The sequence below is a fragment of the Hylaeus anthracinus genome, unplaced genomic scaffold, assembly GCF_026225885.1.
Source record: "Hylaeus anthracinus isolate JK02 unplaced genomic scaffold, UHH_iyHylAnth1.0_haploid 2, whole genome shotgun sequence".
Taxonomy (NCBI): Eukaryota; Metazoa; Arthropoda; class Insecta; order Hymenoptera; family Colletidae; genus Hylaeus; species Hylaeus anthracinus.
Genome location: NW_026534838.1, coordinates 4,875,728 through 4,893,764, shown reverse-complemented (window position 1 = coordinate 4,893,764; position 18,037 = coordinate 4,875,728). Strand labels below are relative to the sequence as shown.

Genomic DNA, 18,037 nt, shown 5'->3' with positions numbered 1-18,037 from the left:
ATTCGTCCACGAAAAAATGAATTCAGATTTTAAAGTTAGATTAAACTTCATTTCGAATGAGAATAAAAGTTTTTACGGGTAACCGTATGGTCAAGTAATAGTTGCTAATAAATCACGTAGTCCTTCGTTGGCCATTAGTTGAGTAAGTGCGCGTCCGTGCTCGTGAAAAATGGAAACGATTAAATTGTCAAGGTTGTCACGAATTTCTGTCGTCGAATTGAAGCAGATACTACGAATATCTAGGTATGTTATCAAGGATCTTACTTTCCATCGAGCCACGTCGATCGTCGCGGTGCTAGGTATAGAAAGTAACGGTAGATTCGTGTCTGGCATTTCTCAATGTTATACGATCGCGAACAATGCGCCGTGTCGAATTGCGTACGTACACAACCGACTTTAGATTGTTACCGAATTAACCCGTGGAGCTTCGACCTCGAATTAAGTGTACGTGCTCGTTGAAACATGAAATAAAAGCAGACTCCGGGAATTCCAAGTGAAACCCTCCCTTCTCCCCAATGACCATCCTCGTCCGTCTCTCCCCACCTGCAAAGAAACGGGAAAAGCAGCAGGTGGCGTTCGGAATATATACGCATCAAACATGGCTGCCCTTTCGAGTGTCTCCGTTTCGATCGCACATACGAAAACGAAATTTTACCTATCTCCAAGGCCGGCGCAAGGCAGGTTCAGCGCGTTCGCTGGAACTCGGCTCCGCGTTTTAAAAGTCTACGAAAATTACTGAATTAAAAGGCACCGATTTTGATTAACTTTTGACAGAATGATGATACCATTAACAAATGCAAGCAATTTCTGCTGAGATGCAAGACATTTTTTTAGTAGCGATGATTAAATTGAAAGGAGTGACAAAAATCATCAAAGTATTATTATTTAATATTCATCTTATAAAAAATATATAATATGTAACAGCATTTGTGAATAAATAATTCCTCGTTGTAAAATTTAAGTGTAGAATTTGAATGTGAATTCAGGCCCCGCAAAAGGTCACGCCGGCCCTATCTCCCTCGATTTCTTTCAAATTCTATAAGGCTATCGCTTTTCAGCATTCATTCCATATTTACATGTATCTCTATGTATTTAAATAATTATCTGCATTTTTTTCATGGTTGATTCTCAATATTCGAGTAACAATACATGAATAATTGAATATTTAAATACGTTTTTATAAAGTATTCAACACATACAGTCAGTGTAATAAGTATTGGTTCAGGGACCAATTCAAAATAAAACATTATATATTTATATAATAAATTTGATGGGAGAATACAAATTTATGAGTGAATAACTAAACGGAAATAAATAATATATATATATACATACATTACTATTATTGCATGTGTATGCATATGTATAGTACATGTATTGTATATACATACAGGGTGCTCTAAAAGTATGGAAACAGTCAAATATTTCCAAAATAGAACATTTGTGAGAAAACCGGTGTAGAGAAATGTTTTAGGGTTTGAAAAATTCTATTGAACGATCGTGTCCGTTTGACTTTTAAAGGACCGGTCAAAGTCACGTCAAGGTCAACATGATTTTTTTAATAGAACACCTCACTTTTTATCATGCACTGTGAAAGCTGGCTATCAGACCTTTTCAAAACACTAGTTTCAAATATTTTTTTTTTTTTTTACATTTCGCACTTTACTTTTTCGCACACAAAATAAATATGAATAGCTATATGAATTAAGCGAGCAACAATAACCAGCTAGTTATTTTTAACGTTAACCTCTTATGTATTTCTTTTCTGATTAATTTTATCTTAAATCGGTTGCTGTACGAATATTTGTTACACTGACTGTAATTAACCAAATTTGCAAAAAGGGCACGCATGCTTTCTAGTCGTCAGTTTCCAACGTTAAATAATTCGAGTTTACCGAAATAACGGGCAACTTTGCTTGTCGGTATTAAATATTCGAGATCGCGCTCGAGAGGCGATCAAATGCATTCAATATTCAACCGGGATGAATGAAGTAGATTCCTCCGAGAGGCTTTGTTGTTCATAAACGGACGTCTCTTTTGTGAGGGTATTAATGCGGGGCATTTCGATGGGAGGCGACAGGTAAACGCAGCAGGTGGAGCTCGAAATTTACATATACGGCGGCGATAGGTGCCCTTTAAAACTGCCTCTCCGAACACTCTCCATTCGATAGAGGATTAACATGTAAATCACGCGATACCCCACGGACAAATCGATTCCCAGTTTTCTACCGTTTCGAAATCGCTGAATCGACACACAGAGCCATATATCAGTCTCGATCCGCTGTACCATAGTTTTTAAGACGATTAAAAAGGAGTCTTTTTTTTGCGCGTGTACGATAAATAGCCCCTTAACCTTCTCAATCCCCCACATTGCAACCTTTCGAGTAATTGCAATCTGTTCGGACAATCGATAGCGTCACGTCCGAAACAGGAATCACGTAGACAAGTTTTAACACGATGACTGCCACCCTCATTCGCAGCGAAGTCTCCACAGAACTAAAATTTCGTCTCGAGACAATTAGAAACTACAGAATCTGATATTTGTCGTATTACTTATTTTTGAATTCTCATCAAAATTAACGAATACTATCCAGGCCTGCTTTCATCAATAGTTAGTCCTTTAAATTATTCGTTGAAGTTCTTTACTAAAAAGTTCCGTCACCCATATGTGAGTGACGTGGCGTTTAATGTGTTAATTAGATTCCAATAAATCCCAATGCCAAGCTTCGCCCAAATCTCCGAGAGACTTGGGTTAAGAATCATCGCGCTTCTTTAGTCCTAATCACGGATATCGGAGCGAATCAATTAATAGACGGAGTTTCAGGACAACTCGGTATCGCCGAACCAATTACCCGAGCGTCTCGTCGTTTATCAACGGTCGTTTTCTTATGAAGACATTAGCTCTCGATGCTGGTCCGGATAGGCGCGGTGATCATTTCTTTTTTCCTGGACGGGGAACTCGAAATTCTGCACGTCCCATGTCAGGATGCGACGGTGCGCGCGCACACGCACGCGATGGACCCCCGGGGGAACCCAGAAGCGGTCGTCCTTCGACGAAATAATTGCGGAACACGAGCCAGCTCGCGCGCTCTCCTGCCATTTAATGGCGGTATTCGCCGCGCGTACACCGCGTGCAGTCGTTATCCTCGATTTATGGCCAAGCCTGGCCTGAATCCTTATGCGGCGTTCGGTTAGGTACAGGTCCGCTGGAAAGGATAGTGGACGATTTAAAGGAAGAGCTCCGCGACGGAGGAAGCCGTAAGTCCGGTATGGCCGTTACTCTCCATTTAGAGTGGCGCCTCCGGACAAGATCAATTTCAAGTCTATCGTCTCCTCGCTCTGTTACGCCAAAATCACATTTGAGATCGTCGAAGACGACTACTAAATTCCTTTAAGGGTGTTAGAATTGTATTTTTATAAACTTTATTTCCTAAAGGATTACAACATATACAGTATGTTCCACGAAATCCTGGACAGCCGATTATTTCGTAACCTGTTAAAGATACGAAAAAAGTTTCTTTTATGGAATTGAATGGCAAGAGGGGGTTGATTTCTTTTTATCATTACTGTTTACAGAGATATGAAAGTTACGTTTGATTCTTCGAATGGGATTATATACTTTTTGCGTGATGAATAGATGATACGTTTCAAGACGAATTCAGCAAGTTTAATGTAAACACCCTTTTACAAATAGTTGTAAGATATTACGCGTAAAAGTTTACTGATTTTCGGTACAAGAAAATCTGCGAGACCAGGAAGCACAGTAGGGGGTCTCGACTCTCGACCGCATTTAAAATGCTACGGTTTAGACGGTGCCTCTTGAAACCGATACGAAGAGACTGCGGTAGGAATGGCAGGCCTAAATTCTACATAATAGTTTTTCTCGCACTCGTTACCTTTACGGTATGCAGAAAAATGTCGCCCATGTTTTAGTAATGAAATAAAGCTAACGGATAAAGCTGAAGGATTTTTAGGAGAAAAAAATATGAAAATATGAATTAATTTGAGATAAAAATAATATTTTATTTTGGAATCCCTTCCACGTGCCCTCCATCATTTAGTATACAATTTTTTATTCGGTTTAGAAATTGTTTTTCTACTTTTACAAGAGTATCTGTTGGAACGTTGCAACACGCGTTAACAATGCGTTCTTTTAACTGTTCAACAGTTTCTACTGAAGTTTGATATACTTTTTGCTTAATATGACCACATAAAAAAAAATCGCAGGCCGACCATCCCTATTCGTTCTATTGGCTGAATTGATAATTGCCTTGTGTAAGAAAAATAAACTTCAAATCGTTTGCTGTTGGAGGGTATGGAGGTTCATTACTACAACATATGGAGGTTCATTACTACGACATTTTTCTGCATGTCGTAAAGGTAACGGGTGTGAAAAAAACTATTATGTAGAATTTAGGCCTGCCATTCCTACCGCAGTCTCTTCGTATCGGTTTCAAGAGGCACCGTCTAACTCGTAGCATTTTAAGTGCGGTCGAGAGTCGAGACCCCCTACTGTGCTTCCTGGTCTCGCAGATTTTCTTGTACCGAAAATCAGTAAACTTTTACGCGTAATATCTTAAAAACTATTTGTAAAAGGGTGTTTACATTAAGCTTGCTGAATTCGTCTTGAAACGTACCATCTATTCATCACGCAAAAAGTATATAATCCCATTTGAAGAATCAAACGTAACTTTCATATCTCTGTAAACAGTAACGATAAAAAGAAATTGTTACGGCCAATAAATCGGCCCCCTCTTGCCATTCAATTTCATAACAGAAACTTTTTTCGTATCTTTAATAGGTTACGAAATAATCGGCTGTCCAGGATTTCGTGGGACATACTGTAGAAGAATGTTAAAGGAAAGATGCCCGAAATTCACGACAACCACCCGTACCACTTCACTTATTTCGACGGACTGAGGATCGTCGTTTTCTGTCCCTGCTAGGACCCCATCCCTCTTTCTGCTTTAAGGAAAAACAGACCCTTTTCCTCGAGACACGAAAGTGGCAATCGTTGCATTCCAACAAAGGGAGTGGACTCCCGTGGCTTGTATGTGCTCGTACGCACTCACGCTGCTCCACACAACTGCAAGGGCTTGCGTATTGTCCTATTTTTGTCTCGACAATGCAAATTCGCGACCTCTCAATAGTTGTTTCCGCTAGATAAATGTTCAAACTTGCGCGCAAGCTCCTATAGGTAGTCTACTTTTGCTTTTTTGTGTCATAATTAATAATATTCAGCAGTATTTCGCGATCAAAAGAAGCAATATGGTGGTGCGGCAGTGTTGCCGCGTTGTCTGAGCTAACATACGCTGCTGAATATTGTTGATTATGACACAAAAAAGCTTGCGCACAAGTTTGAACATTTATCTAGCGGAAACGACTATTGAGAGGTCTGAAATTTGCATTGTCGAGACAAAAATAGGACAATACGCAAGCCCTTGCAGTTATGTGGAGCTGTGTGAGTGCGTACTAGCACATACAAGGCACGGGAGTCCACTCCCTTAATGTTTGAAAATTAACTCCAGTGTCTAGTAAATCGCGCGTCTCTTAGAATTGAAATTAAAGATGCTTTTAATTTTAATAGCCTACTTGTTAAAATTCACGTGGAATTAAAAATAGCGAGAGGTAAAATTATCTGAAATGTAATCCGCTTGAATTTCAAAGCTTCCCAGCTTCCTTTTCAGTCGCAAACAAATTTGTTTTAAATATGCAAGCTGGAAAACCGGATTCTGGCCACGAAATTTAATTAAATATTTCAATTTCACCTTTTTAGTTTTTACGGACTAGTTATACATCGGCGGGCGTACATTAGCGGCGTATTAGGGCACCGGCGACTTTTCCCTATAGCTGTGGGAATTATTTCCGGCTCTAGTCCCTCGGTAACGACCATCGAACCGCAGGCTTTTTGCTCCGGAATTATTTTATGCCTGGTACTCGTTAAACCGCCAAGTATAATAGCGGTGCGTTTTTGCTATGCATTCGAGCAACTCGTAAATTAACCATCAACCGAGTAAAAAACTGATGCAACGTGTATTTATACCGTTGTGTGTCGTCTACCTTTCGTCTGCGAACGTCCGCACCCTCTTGGCACCGGGACGGTGAAGCTAGTTACTCCTCGATTTAATTACGCTAATGAGGTCGTTTTGACCGGTTCATAGTTATCAACAATTCAACTCCGTCGGTGACCTTGTCTCTTCGTGCGGACGAAAAATACTTTTCATGTTCCGCAAAATTGCTTTTGAGATATTCGGAATTTAGAAGCTAGACTGTTCGACATTGTGCTGAGGTTATTTTTGCTAGAAGTTCGATGTCAATTTTTTTTTTTTTTAGTAATACAAAATAATAAGTAATTATTACTTAGTAATAAATTTGTGAAAATTGACATTTTTTTGTAAGTAAAAAATTCACATTCTTCCCTACAAGTAATTATTTTAAAAACTAGAAATTTTAAATACTGTTAATATTATTCCCAATGAAATTTAAAATTCAAACCATTTATATGTTACCCATTACGAATAACTTATATTATTATTTCAAATATTACCACTTGAATGAAAAGTCCCTTAAAACTAAATTCACATTAATGTTTATAATGTGATAATATAATTTCTACCTCGGAAATTTAATCATATACCGTATCGGTATCATCAAAATAAAAAAAGATAAATTTCTATTTTCACAAATTTATTACTCCGAAGTTAAGACCTACTCAATCAAACGCTGGGACGCGTATCTCTTTTTTTCGCCTCCAGATTAACCAACAAAATTGCCATCGAAGTCCCAGGGTTGAGTCACCCGATCTTCCCCTTACGAAAAATAACAAATTCGTTAAAGTATATTCCGTGCATTTTATATAAAAAAACGTCGATCGTAAAACCGTCCCGCATCTCGGCCAAACTGATTTACGTTTGATCTATATGCGTTATCGTATCGCCGAGCTATTACGGAAAATGTATACGTACCGCGTATTTAGCGCAGAGACTAATAGTACACTTTCGCCCGTGATTCGAACGAAAAGCCACACTTAACGTTCGACGTGGACTGCAATTACGGGACATTACCTCGAACTTGCGTCGACATTATTTATGCGAGTATCCTGCTTACACGGTCATCTTTCAGGTCTTTCCTGCTCGTTACGAGCCTCTCTCGATCCTACTTCTCGGTTACAATTTCAATCCGATCACTTCTATTGGATCCTCGTTTCGAAAATAATTAAACCACTTTCGCGGATGTAGTTCGTGGCACGACAAGAATCGAGACGTGGGTTTTCACCTTTTCGTTTTTAATCAAACGCGTTCGTATACTGTTATAACACGCATTTTTATTCGAAATGGAGTAATCGAATAGTTCGTCGATTGGTATCATTCGTATTTTTCTAAAATTACGAGACTGTAATAAGAAAAATATATTGACCGGTTCGCGTCGAGTAAATTCCGTTTGAATGACGAGCTCGGTAAAACGAAATCCAGTCGTTACGGTTGGGACGTTGATTAATTAAGGTAAATTATTAATTTCTCTCGCGGCCGCACGAAACTGTCCGATGTTACACAGGGAGGACACGAACGGGAGAAGTTTTTTCGTCGAATTAGCGAATGCATGCACGGGCGCAGAAGCTCGACAAAAAATTCCGACTTTTCCTTTTTACCCCTGCTCGAGCGCAGAGAAAGCGAGTCGAGGGATTATAATACGGGTTGGGAAGAGTATACTCGATCTTCGGAAGATCCGATATATTTTTAAATTCGTCTAGCAAAAATTCATAGCATCGAGCTATAATTAATTCTTAATGAGCAAGGCAGAAAATTACAGGCTAACGCGACGAAGAGTTATTCTGTCTTATCGGGGATGAGTAGGTAAATATTTTTACTCGATAACGGACCGAATTATTCGATATCTTCCTTTTCTACGTCCGACGCGCGTGTTTGCACAGTTGCACGTTCGTGTACTTAACTGTAAACTTTCTCGGAACTCGATCATCCAGTTCGTAAATGAAAAATGTGCACGTCGAATTATTACATAAGCCCGTATCTTTAATTATCTGCGTCATGGCCTGGTTACCACTCTGATTCTCGTGTCAGCGATAAAGAACCAACAAAATTCAAGATTCAAACTATTTATACCGCTCGTCGTTGCAAAACGGATCGTTCTACGATCTAAATTCCGTAATTTTTGTCCAACGAGCGATAAACTTTTTGTCGGGATAAGAATGTTGCTCATCTCCGTCAGGGGAGAGAGGAAGAAGAAAGTCTGGCGTTCGGTTACGCAAGGAGAAAGTCTCGACGGCGAAACGGACGCAGGAACGAACGAAACGCGACTCTTTTTGCGAGTGGTCCCCCTCGCCATCTTCTTTTCAGCGACCTATAATCGAGACGGTCGGGTAACAGAGAAAGACTACAGTCGAACAGAGACAGTCAAGAACAGGTTCCGCGAAGTCCGTGGCGTGTCTAATCACGGCGCTACGCGAGCGTTACGCTTTGGCCACGCATGAAAACACGCACTTGCGTGCTCGCGTATGTCCGTGCGCGACCGCTCGTGCATCTCTTGTACGCGCGTGTTAAACCCGCTTATAAAGTCGATCGCGCCGTAGCGTGACTGGAATCGGAATATTTATTTACTTATTCGTTTCATTTATGGGCAGAATTTGGTGTCAGCAATCGGAGAATTATTTTCTAGATTTTTGGGACACGTTCCCAGTTTTATTGGACCTCTTTATAGAGTTTTCAAGCGAGAAACTATCATGGGTACACCTTTGTAATTAGGGGGGAGCAAATTGATCGACTTGGTAGCTTTAACGTTCATTTTATACTATAATTTTTGAAACTTATAACCTCGTCTACTCTTTCGGAGTCGTTTCTGTAGTCGCCTAAGGTGCGTGCACGCCTACGCTCCAATTGTTAATAAGCTGGTAATGTTATTCGACTTTCGTGCGATATTCCACGGTGTGTGACGCGGTGCATGGCGTGTCTCGTCGCTCGACAGAGGAGTGTTTTCGTGTTGGAATTTAATTAGAAGCTGACGCACAGAAAAATATACCCCGCGCGCGGCGGTATGCGTCCTGACTATCAGAAAGTGTGGAGGCACGCTGGTTTACTTTCTGCACGATAAGCTAAGTGTGACTCACTGTCGGGTCGCGATCACGAACTTTTCACGGTGCGTTGCTGTCTGGGGGAACCGACACCGTTCCAAAGAGGTAGCAAGGAACCAGAGATGAGCAAAACCCTACAGTTTGTTTGAGGGCCAGAACACTCGTTTCTTTCTCTGGAAAATGTACAAAAGAAGAAACGGGACAAACATATCGGCAAACTTTAGATTTATTAGAAAACCTAGAGTTTTGTCCATCACTGCAAGGAACCCCTTTGGGAAAATTACACTGTCCAACACAATCTTTTCCGCGATATCCACTAGGTGATGCTTATAGGGTTCCTCGTCCTAAATACGAATCTGAAAGTGAAATTGCTCCATCACTCTTAGCTTTCGAGAAATACGAGATTTTGTATAAATCGTTTTATACAAAACGATCGATCGATTTTTAGAGAAAACGTAGTACTACTTGAAAACTACGAACGCTAGAAAGTTCTACTTAGTCTTAAAAGATAGAGGAGTGTTTTCTGAATATGAAGACATATTCCTTTAGAATTATCTGCTCCTTTGAATGCCTGTAAATAAACAGCGAAGTTCAAAAAGTTGCCGACGCGAGTACTTTTCACGAAATACTTTTGTACTTTTATGAAGAGTTCTTCACCTAGGTCGATTTTACACTACGTTATCGGATTCTGCAAACATTTCTGAAAAGAAAACCACCCGCGACAAATGTTGGAACGGTTTCTAATCCATACGGTTTGACAAAACGTCAACTCGGAACGCATGAATGGTGTTTTGCCGCTGCACAGCCATTGCTCGCTATGTTTCGGTCAGTCAGGGCCGTCGCTACGGGAATCGCCTAATCGGTGCCACGCGCTATCGGTTTTTGTATTCCATTAATATGTTCCAAATAAGTAATTCTTCATTTTTAATATTTCATTTATACTGCAACTCAACAAAACGGAGACAATTGTCCACTGTTTAAATTTTAATCATTAATTTCCCGTTTTTCTATCTTCAATTATTCGACTTTTGCTAATTTGGTATTGAGCAAACTTTATTTAAATCTAAATTGAATTATTTAACAATTAATTCAATCTATAATTGTATATTTTGTTGTTAATTTTTAATGAAAACTGCTACCTATAAAACATCTCTCTTTAGAGCAGAGTTTAGACTTTTTGAACTTCGGTGTTCATTTACAGGCATTCAAAGGAGCAGATAATTCTAAAGGAATATGTGTTCATATTTAGAAAACACTCCTCTATCGTTTAAGACTAAATAGAACTTTCTAACGTTCGTAGTTTTCAAGTAGTATTACGTTTTCTCTCAAAATCGACCGTATTTACAAAATCCCGAATTTCTCGAAAACTAAGGGTGCAAGGGAGCAATTTCGCTTTCAGATTCCTATTTAGGACGAGGAGCCCTATAAGAATCACCTAGTGGATATCGCGGAATTTAAAAAAAGTTTAAGTTTGTTGGACAGTGTTATCGGTGCAATGAAAAGTTCGTCGCCTTTCCATCGCTAGATTCTTCACTCGTTCAAGTAAAAGTACGTACGTGTTTCATATTGTTCTCTCAAAGTGGAAGCTAAAATTCGTAGTTTAACGAATTCGTTTGTCGGGTATAAGAACAAAGTTTCTCAGGAAAATTAGCCGTCGTTTCGCAAAAAATGATTCATCCAGCCGAACCGTCTCGACACTTTTTTGCTCCGTTCTCTCTCGTTCCCCTAATCTCCTCTTTCGGCGCGGTCGACAATTCCGAGGGGGCGCCGTCTATATTACACCTTCCCCTCGGTTCGGAAAGGAAACACGACGACGAACGAGGCGGAGTTTCATTTAATTAGGAAAGGTAAACATTTACCGCGGACTTACCTGGCCCGCCATTGTTATTTCTCCTATCTCCCGGCTTTCTCGAGGATCGACCGTGAAACTCAGCCCGCCCTTACCGAGAGCTGTCTGTTTGCGGAATGTCCGCGCGGAACCGTTGCACGTACACACAGACGCGAGCCTCCCGATCCCTAAACCTATAATCTCTCTTTCTCTCTACGGAAGAAACTAATTCGTCCGGGGTTTAACGCTGATTCTCGTTGGCTTACGGAGGGAACAACTTTCTCCACCGGACGAACCCACGCGCGTTTATCGTTTTATCGAACGTGAAAATATCATCCCTTGAGGATGAAAGACAGACACGCTGACCCCAAAGACCGCGGAGAATTATTTAAACTGTGGGGATACTTTTATTCTTTCCGGGCGTGGTTGTTAAGGAAGAACAAATTCAATGGTTTCATGTGGTTTATTCGTATCGTTGTTGACGGGTCGAATGGGACAAACATATCGGCAAACTTCAGGTTTATTCGAAACCTAGGGTTTTGCTCATCACTGCAAGGAACCCCTTTGCGAAAATTGTCGGTGCAATGAAAAGTTCGTCACCTTTCCATCGCTAGATTTTTCACTCGTTCAAGAAAAAGTACTCTTCAAAAAGTAGTGTTTCATATTGTCCTCTCAAAGGGTACTAAAATTCGTAGTTTGGCGAATTCGTTTGTCGCGCGTAAGAAAAAAGTTTCTCAGGAAAATTAGCCGGTGCAGAACGTTACTGCTATACCGTATTCGGCATACCGTAGACACACGAGTGTCGCGAGCAAAAAACGTAGGAGCCCGTGTCGTCGCGCTCTCGCACTTTCAGCGCGCAAATCAAATCATTACCGACTACAAAACCTAGTCGTGATTTAATCGTAATAGCCCTCTTCCTTAGCATCGGATATAAACGAGTTTGCTACGGCTTCCTGCGCAAATTGAACGCAATTTTAAATCGACACCGTAGCAAACGTGCCGATAACTATGCGCGTGGATGCCTATTACATATTCATTGCGACTGCAACGATCGCATTGCGGAGGACGTTGCGTAAGCGTTACATCCGAAAGGAAAGTCTAAACACGGCGATGTTTATTCGGCATCGTGACGTGGTGCACAGACATGTACGAGAAAGAACAACACCGTGGCTGTCGTATCGGGTCGATATGCGCGTCCTTGTAAGCGAGACTTTCGAGTTCAAGGCCTCCTCGTAAATTCTCGATTTATCAGCTACGGGATTAATTATCGATAGTTCGATATTGGAAGAGACGTCACGATCGTCTCGAAGTTCGAAACTTTCGAAGGTGAAACGTATAAATTGATCGAATAGGGGCAACGTTTTATGGAAATTGAAGATTTCCCTCGGAAAGCGATTTCTACTAGGAATTATTGCCGCGAGGATTTAAGACCCAGTTTCTATGATATAAATTCTGGAACGTCGCGGTACGGAAACCGATGGGAGGGCAAAATAAGCAGATAAATTTTCCGGGGTTGGAGGGGGGGGGGGTGGTGTTGTAACTTCGGGCAGCTGTTTTTACGCGAACCTGCGCATTTCAGCGAGTAAAAAGAAAAATAACGCGACTCCGACTTGATGTGCACCGAAACGCGCGGCAGAGACGAAGGGGGGGGGGGGGGAATAGAGCTCAGCGTGCGCCCAGCTCGTCGTCCGTTCTCCAAAATAATGTTCGGGTCTGAAAAAACATGAAGTGATCCGACTTGGGAGCTTTCCAAACTTTTTCGACGTCGAAACTCCACATTTAAATGCCACTTGGCCTCGGAACTTTCCGCTCCTCTCAAGTGTGCACTTAAGCGCATACTTAGCGAAAGCTAAATTTCCAGAGTGGCCCGGATTCAATTACCGCCGAATTACGTCTACCGAACAACAATTTATCCCCGGCTCCGAATATCGCCGCGCAAACACTCGCCGTTTGTTTTACCCGGGATCAAGATGGATGACCGTGCCCGAGGAACGGAAATTGGATCGGGTTAATAGGAGATTTGGCTCGCGAGTGGAGTATCGATCTGGAATCTTTTCAACTGTGGCTGGAAGGAAGGAACTTGAATCAAATGAGGGATTAAGATGAAGAAAACACGGGGTTTCTTTCGCGGGTAATAGAATTTGAAAACGCGCGCCGAAGAGAGAGAGAGAGAGAGAGAGAGAGAGAGAGAGAGAGAGAGAGAGAGAGAGAGAGCCGTGAGCATTAGAATAAGATTTCGGCGAGCGTTTAGGTCGGGTTTAGTATTTAGTTATTTTTCTTCTTGTATAATAAACGATACATAGTATCTCCACAATGTAACATTCGGGTCAATTTGCTCGGGCATTCATAAAGATGGATACTTCGGAAACCGAGCGTTCAAAAGGTTTCTTAAAACACTGGCAGCAACGCGGAGCAGACGTTACCAGCAGCTCGCTCCGTAATCGTAACGCACGGGTTTAGCCGATGACTGGGGCAACGGACAAGCCGCAGTGGAATTAGGTTGAACGGACGGAAGGCGAATAAAAAGAAGTCCCGGCTGAAACGCCTGAATCTCATCGTATCCTGCCATTGTAGCAAATTCGTGTGCACGGTCTACCGTCGAAGGGAGAAGCGTACGGTCGCGGAGTCACTGGTAGATCGGGTTGTGGAGCCGGGAGAGCGGGTTCAGCTTGCGACTGGTTCGTGAATAATGCATGCCAGCCGCGAGCCCACGCCAGGACGCTATATACGAAGATGCCAGACACGCTACTCGGAACTCGGCTTGTATTTATCTATATGGGCACATAAGGCGCGGGGACGAGGAGAACCATGTACCCGGGACTATGTGGCCGCGGCACGCACACGTCTATCCGTTACACGTTGAACCGGCTCGCCGGTGGACTATTTGTGTGCCGTTGTCGTGACTCGTCGGAACGTGTGCTGATAGAGAGCGAAGGAGAGAGACACGAGTGCCGCCGGTGGGCTGGATTCACCGGCGCTGTCTCTTACGTCGGGACACGTGCACGGAACTATTCGTGCGCCCCGCCTCAATTTTCCTCCGTGTTTTGACATTCCATCAGGGAGGGAAAATTCTTATCCGAATTGAAATTACAATCGTGTCGGAACTAGGGATGGCGTGAAAAATCGCTAACAGTGATTTTTCACGGTGATCGCACAATCACGATCGCAGTCGTGATTAAACTTCGATCGCGACCGTGATCCGGAAGATGGCGTTTCAGAAGCGGTTCATGTTAACTGTTATCGTTAGTGTCTCGCTGTCTCCTCTTGACGGAAATTCAAGAAACTACAAATGAGTAAAATTTAAATTGTATTAAAATTATATCAACATTGCTTTTAGACCATATTATGATACATATATAATCTAAGAACAACATAATTCATAATTGAAAAGAAACGTGAAAAGAATGTTCTCTGCCAATCCGAAGCGATCACGAAGAATCACGAATCACTGTGAAAAATCATCGTGATTAAGAATGAACGTGATTGAATCACGAATGATTCAAAAGTAGCAGTTCACGCCATCTCTACTACTTTCAAAGATGTTTATTTTTCGACTCGAACAATCCATCTGACTCGTTCCTTTTCGACGCCCGTGCACGTATCCTCAAACACACACATTCTCACACCTATCACTCTGTACATTAGCCAATCATTCGTGCTTGTCACCTGTCGTTCGATCTCATTCGTTCACATTCATTCGGCGCGCTTTTCGCACTCATTTTAACGTTCGCTCGCTACAATCGAAAAAGCGACCGAGTTCGATCGACGCATTATCAACGAGTACATCGTAGCACGAACGGATCGCGTGATAACATTTTGGGAATTGCGAGCAGGAGTAACTCGCGGAAAAAATGACGCAAACATGTTGATAAATTCCTGAAACGAGTGGTCAAGTATCCCGACTACTCGAGCGCATATCTATGCGGTCATCCGTTCCGCGAACAGCGAACCGCGGATCGCCGACGGGAAGTTGGTAAAGTTCGCGGAATTTCAGGGAACTCGAAAGTTCCAAGTTTGTAGATAAAGCAGCGTTAACTCGTGCAACAACACCCTGACGGGAGATTACCGGAAGAGGAACGTGTTTTTCGTCGCGCGAACCACGGAGCAGACTGTTCGGGGAAGTTGCGCGTGCCAGTTTCGTCGAGCAGACACAATTCCGGAGCGGCTCGTCGCGAAACTTTCCCCGTATCGCGCAAGTTTCCCAATTGGTCGCGTTCCCCGCGCCCCCGCTGCCCCGGTAATCTCGCCTATCATTCCCCCATCCCCAGTCGTTGAAATTCAGATCCTCGCGAATTCAGTTTTCGTCGTTAACTCGAGTTAACTTGCTCCGAAAATAAAAATTAAATGCTCATCGATCTCACCTATACTTTAACTTGCTACGATTGACACGTCGGCCATCCAAAAATGGGTGTCAGGACTTTAAGGAACCAGGTCCATTAAGGAACTAGAAGAATTAATTTCATAAGATAGGATTCGTGAATTCGGCAACGTTGAATGAAACTAAATACTACGACAGATGTTAAATTTGTAACCTTAAAAACAACATGTTGACAAGTTTTAGCTTGGGTGCCAAGGCGTTAAACGTAACCCTTCGCACTCGAGGTACCCGATGGATTGTTTTTGGTAGCGTCTTCGCCGAACGTTACCCCTGAAAATCGCGAAAACATGGATGGAATATCGAGGATGAGGAAAAGGGGGTTACGTGCCGATGGATGAGATTCTGAGCTCGGGGAAGGTTTTCTGGGGCATGGTAATCGGAGCCTAGGGGTAAAACGGATCGTAGAGGGTGGGGCTTTCGAGGTAATTTCTGCCACGGTGAAAATGCAGGAAGGGTGTATAAATCTCTCGCGACACACCGACGAGCTCCACGGGCAGGAGGGACGAGATGACTAAATAAAATCAATTAAAAAGTTTCGCCACGCCGGGAGTCGGGGAGTTTTCATGAAGTTTTCCGCCGGTGTGCGCTTCTCCGCGTATATAGCGTGACAGTAGCGAGCGCAACTTCTCCTATAAACCGGCGATATACCAACACCGCCGACCAATTCGTGGTAGTTTCCGCTAACTTTCCGACTTTCGCGTCGAACTTGTTAATGGCTTTCTGTGGCGGCTCTGTTACCGTCGCTTCGACTCACCCGCGACTTCCACTTCCCTCGTTCCGCCGTCTACAAATTTATTCATCGACCGGTCCGTGCACTTATCGAATCCTATCGGTGCATCTTTACGGGGCCACGACGCTCTAACGACGCTTTTATGGGAGTATCCTGAATTAGGAGGCCTAAAAAAAGCGTTTCTTCGAGAATCTTTTTGGTCTTTACAAATTTTTTCCTCGAGAAATATTGAAATTTGTAGAGCACCCTCACAATTGTAATCTTCTATCGGCGAGCAAGATGCATGTCGTAATTTTGGACTGATACAAAAAAATCAAAAGAGATATTTATTCTCATATATTTTTCTTCTAAATGTAATAAGAGAAACCAGAAAACATTGTGAAGTTTGAAATTATTTCAAGTTTAAAAAAACATATTTTAAAAAAAAAAGAAATCACCTTAAAGTGATAAAATAAAGTGAAATTTCACAATTTTTTCTAGTTTTTGCTCGCCGATAGGAGATTTTTATTGTGAGGTGCTCCACAAATGTGCGTCACAATCGACTCAATTTCAATATTTCTCGATGAAAAAATTTCTACAGACTATTCAAATATATATGAAAACATTTTAAATGTATCGTTAGATTTAGTTATTTTTTTTCTATCCTACAAAAATCCCCCAAAAACGCTTTTTTTTACGCCTCTTAATTCAGGATACTCCCTTAAGAGTACATTCCCCGGCAAATTCTTGATTCTGTAAAGAAATAAAATATCCAAATATCTTGAGAATCTAGTACGAGAGAGTAACCGATCGGTGGCGCGGAGATATGAAAGTCCACGAAAAAGGCCACCGCAATTTAAGAGGGCGAGAAATTGAAAAACCTCCGTTTCGATCAACTTTCATATCGGATAAGAAATCTTTCCTTTTTGTTGCAGGTAAGGAAACTCTCTTGGAAGGTTTGTTCTAGACATTGGCGACGGAGACGTTGCGGTAAGTTTCACGAGAGCAAACGATCGTAAGCATAGGCGAAGAAAAGTCTTCAGCAGAATAAGAAGGGACCCAAGTCCTCTTTGATCGATCTTGTTCAACTAAAATTTCTATAGAATCCGTGAAATTGTCCCTGCGTATTCAACAACAGAACAATAAAAAAATGAATATCACTATATATATATATTACTCAAACAACGTCTAGTCAAGTCGAGTCTCTATTTTTCTCCGCGATGGTTCGTCGCGTCTTTAACGGAAACACCTTGAATTTCCGCGAAGCGCGCGAGCCTATCCGATTACTCGTGCAAAGTCCGTGTAAAGCGAAACCGTATAGATGCTGCATCGTTGTTCCTTCCGCGGCCTCCTTTTTCCCCCGCGCGGTAGAAAACGCTTCGCTAAGGCTGACCAGGGCGTTCAGGAAGCTAGGAGCGCGATAACAGTTTCGGTTATCACGGTGAAACGCGATAACGCGCCACGTTCCTCGATAGTCCTCCCTTCGTAAGCGTAAGATTAAACGCGGAACGCGATTTCGTGCGCTATTCTCGTTGCTCTGTCACGCCTTCCCTAGGAAATCCCGTTTATCGGTCTCGACACCCGGCTTTACAATTTCTCAACGCAGCTCTCTTGCCCACCTGAAATTGCTTCCACGTTCGTTTCACGGAATGCGACTGGAAACTTCTCTCATTCGTCGTTGAGATAAACGAAAACTATCGGAAACGCTATTGGAATATGTACGATTACATCCCGATGATAACGTAACGAAGATTGCACGCCGTAGGGTTTAATTCAATGATAGATACTTTTCCTTCGACTCACCGTATCTAAATTAATTAGTGTTACATTTATTACGTTCGAACTGCGCGGCGCGGCGCGCCGATAAACAAGAATCGCTACGCCCATTGCGAAACCAGTCGCGGTCCAGTTTTCGGCGAATGTACACGTGTTTCACGCAATATACAATATATATAATGATTTTTGGTACAAAAAAAGAACAGTATATATATATATACACATATTAACAGGAACGAACAGGATATATATATATACACA

General features: G+C 42.1%; 1 protein-coding gene across 4 annotated transcripts in view; it reads left to right on the top strand.

Annotated features, from left to right (window-relative positions):
• Positions 1 to 18,037, top strand: part of LOC128893058 (probable JmjC domain-containing histone demethylation protein 2C) — a 258,691-nt gene that overhangs the window by 121,187 nt on the left and 119,467 nt on the right. The gene's annotated exons all lie outside the window — the stretch shown is intronic.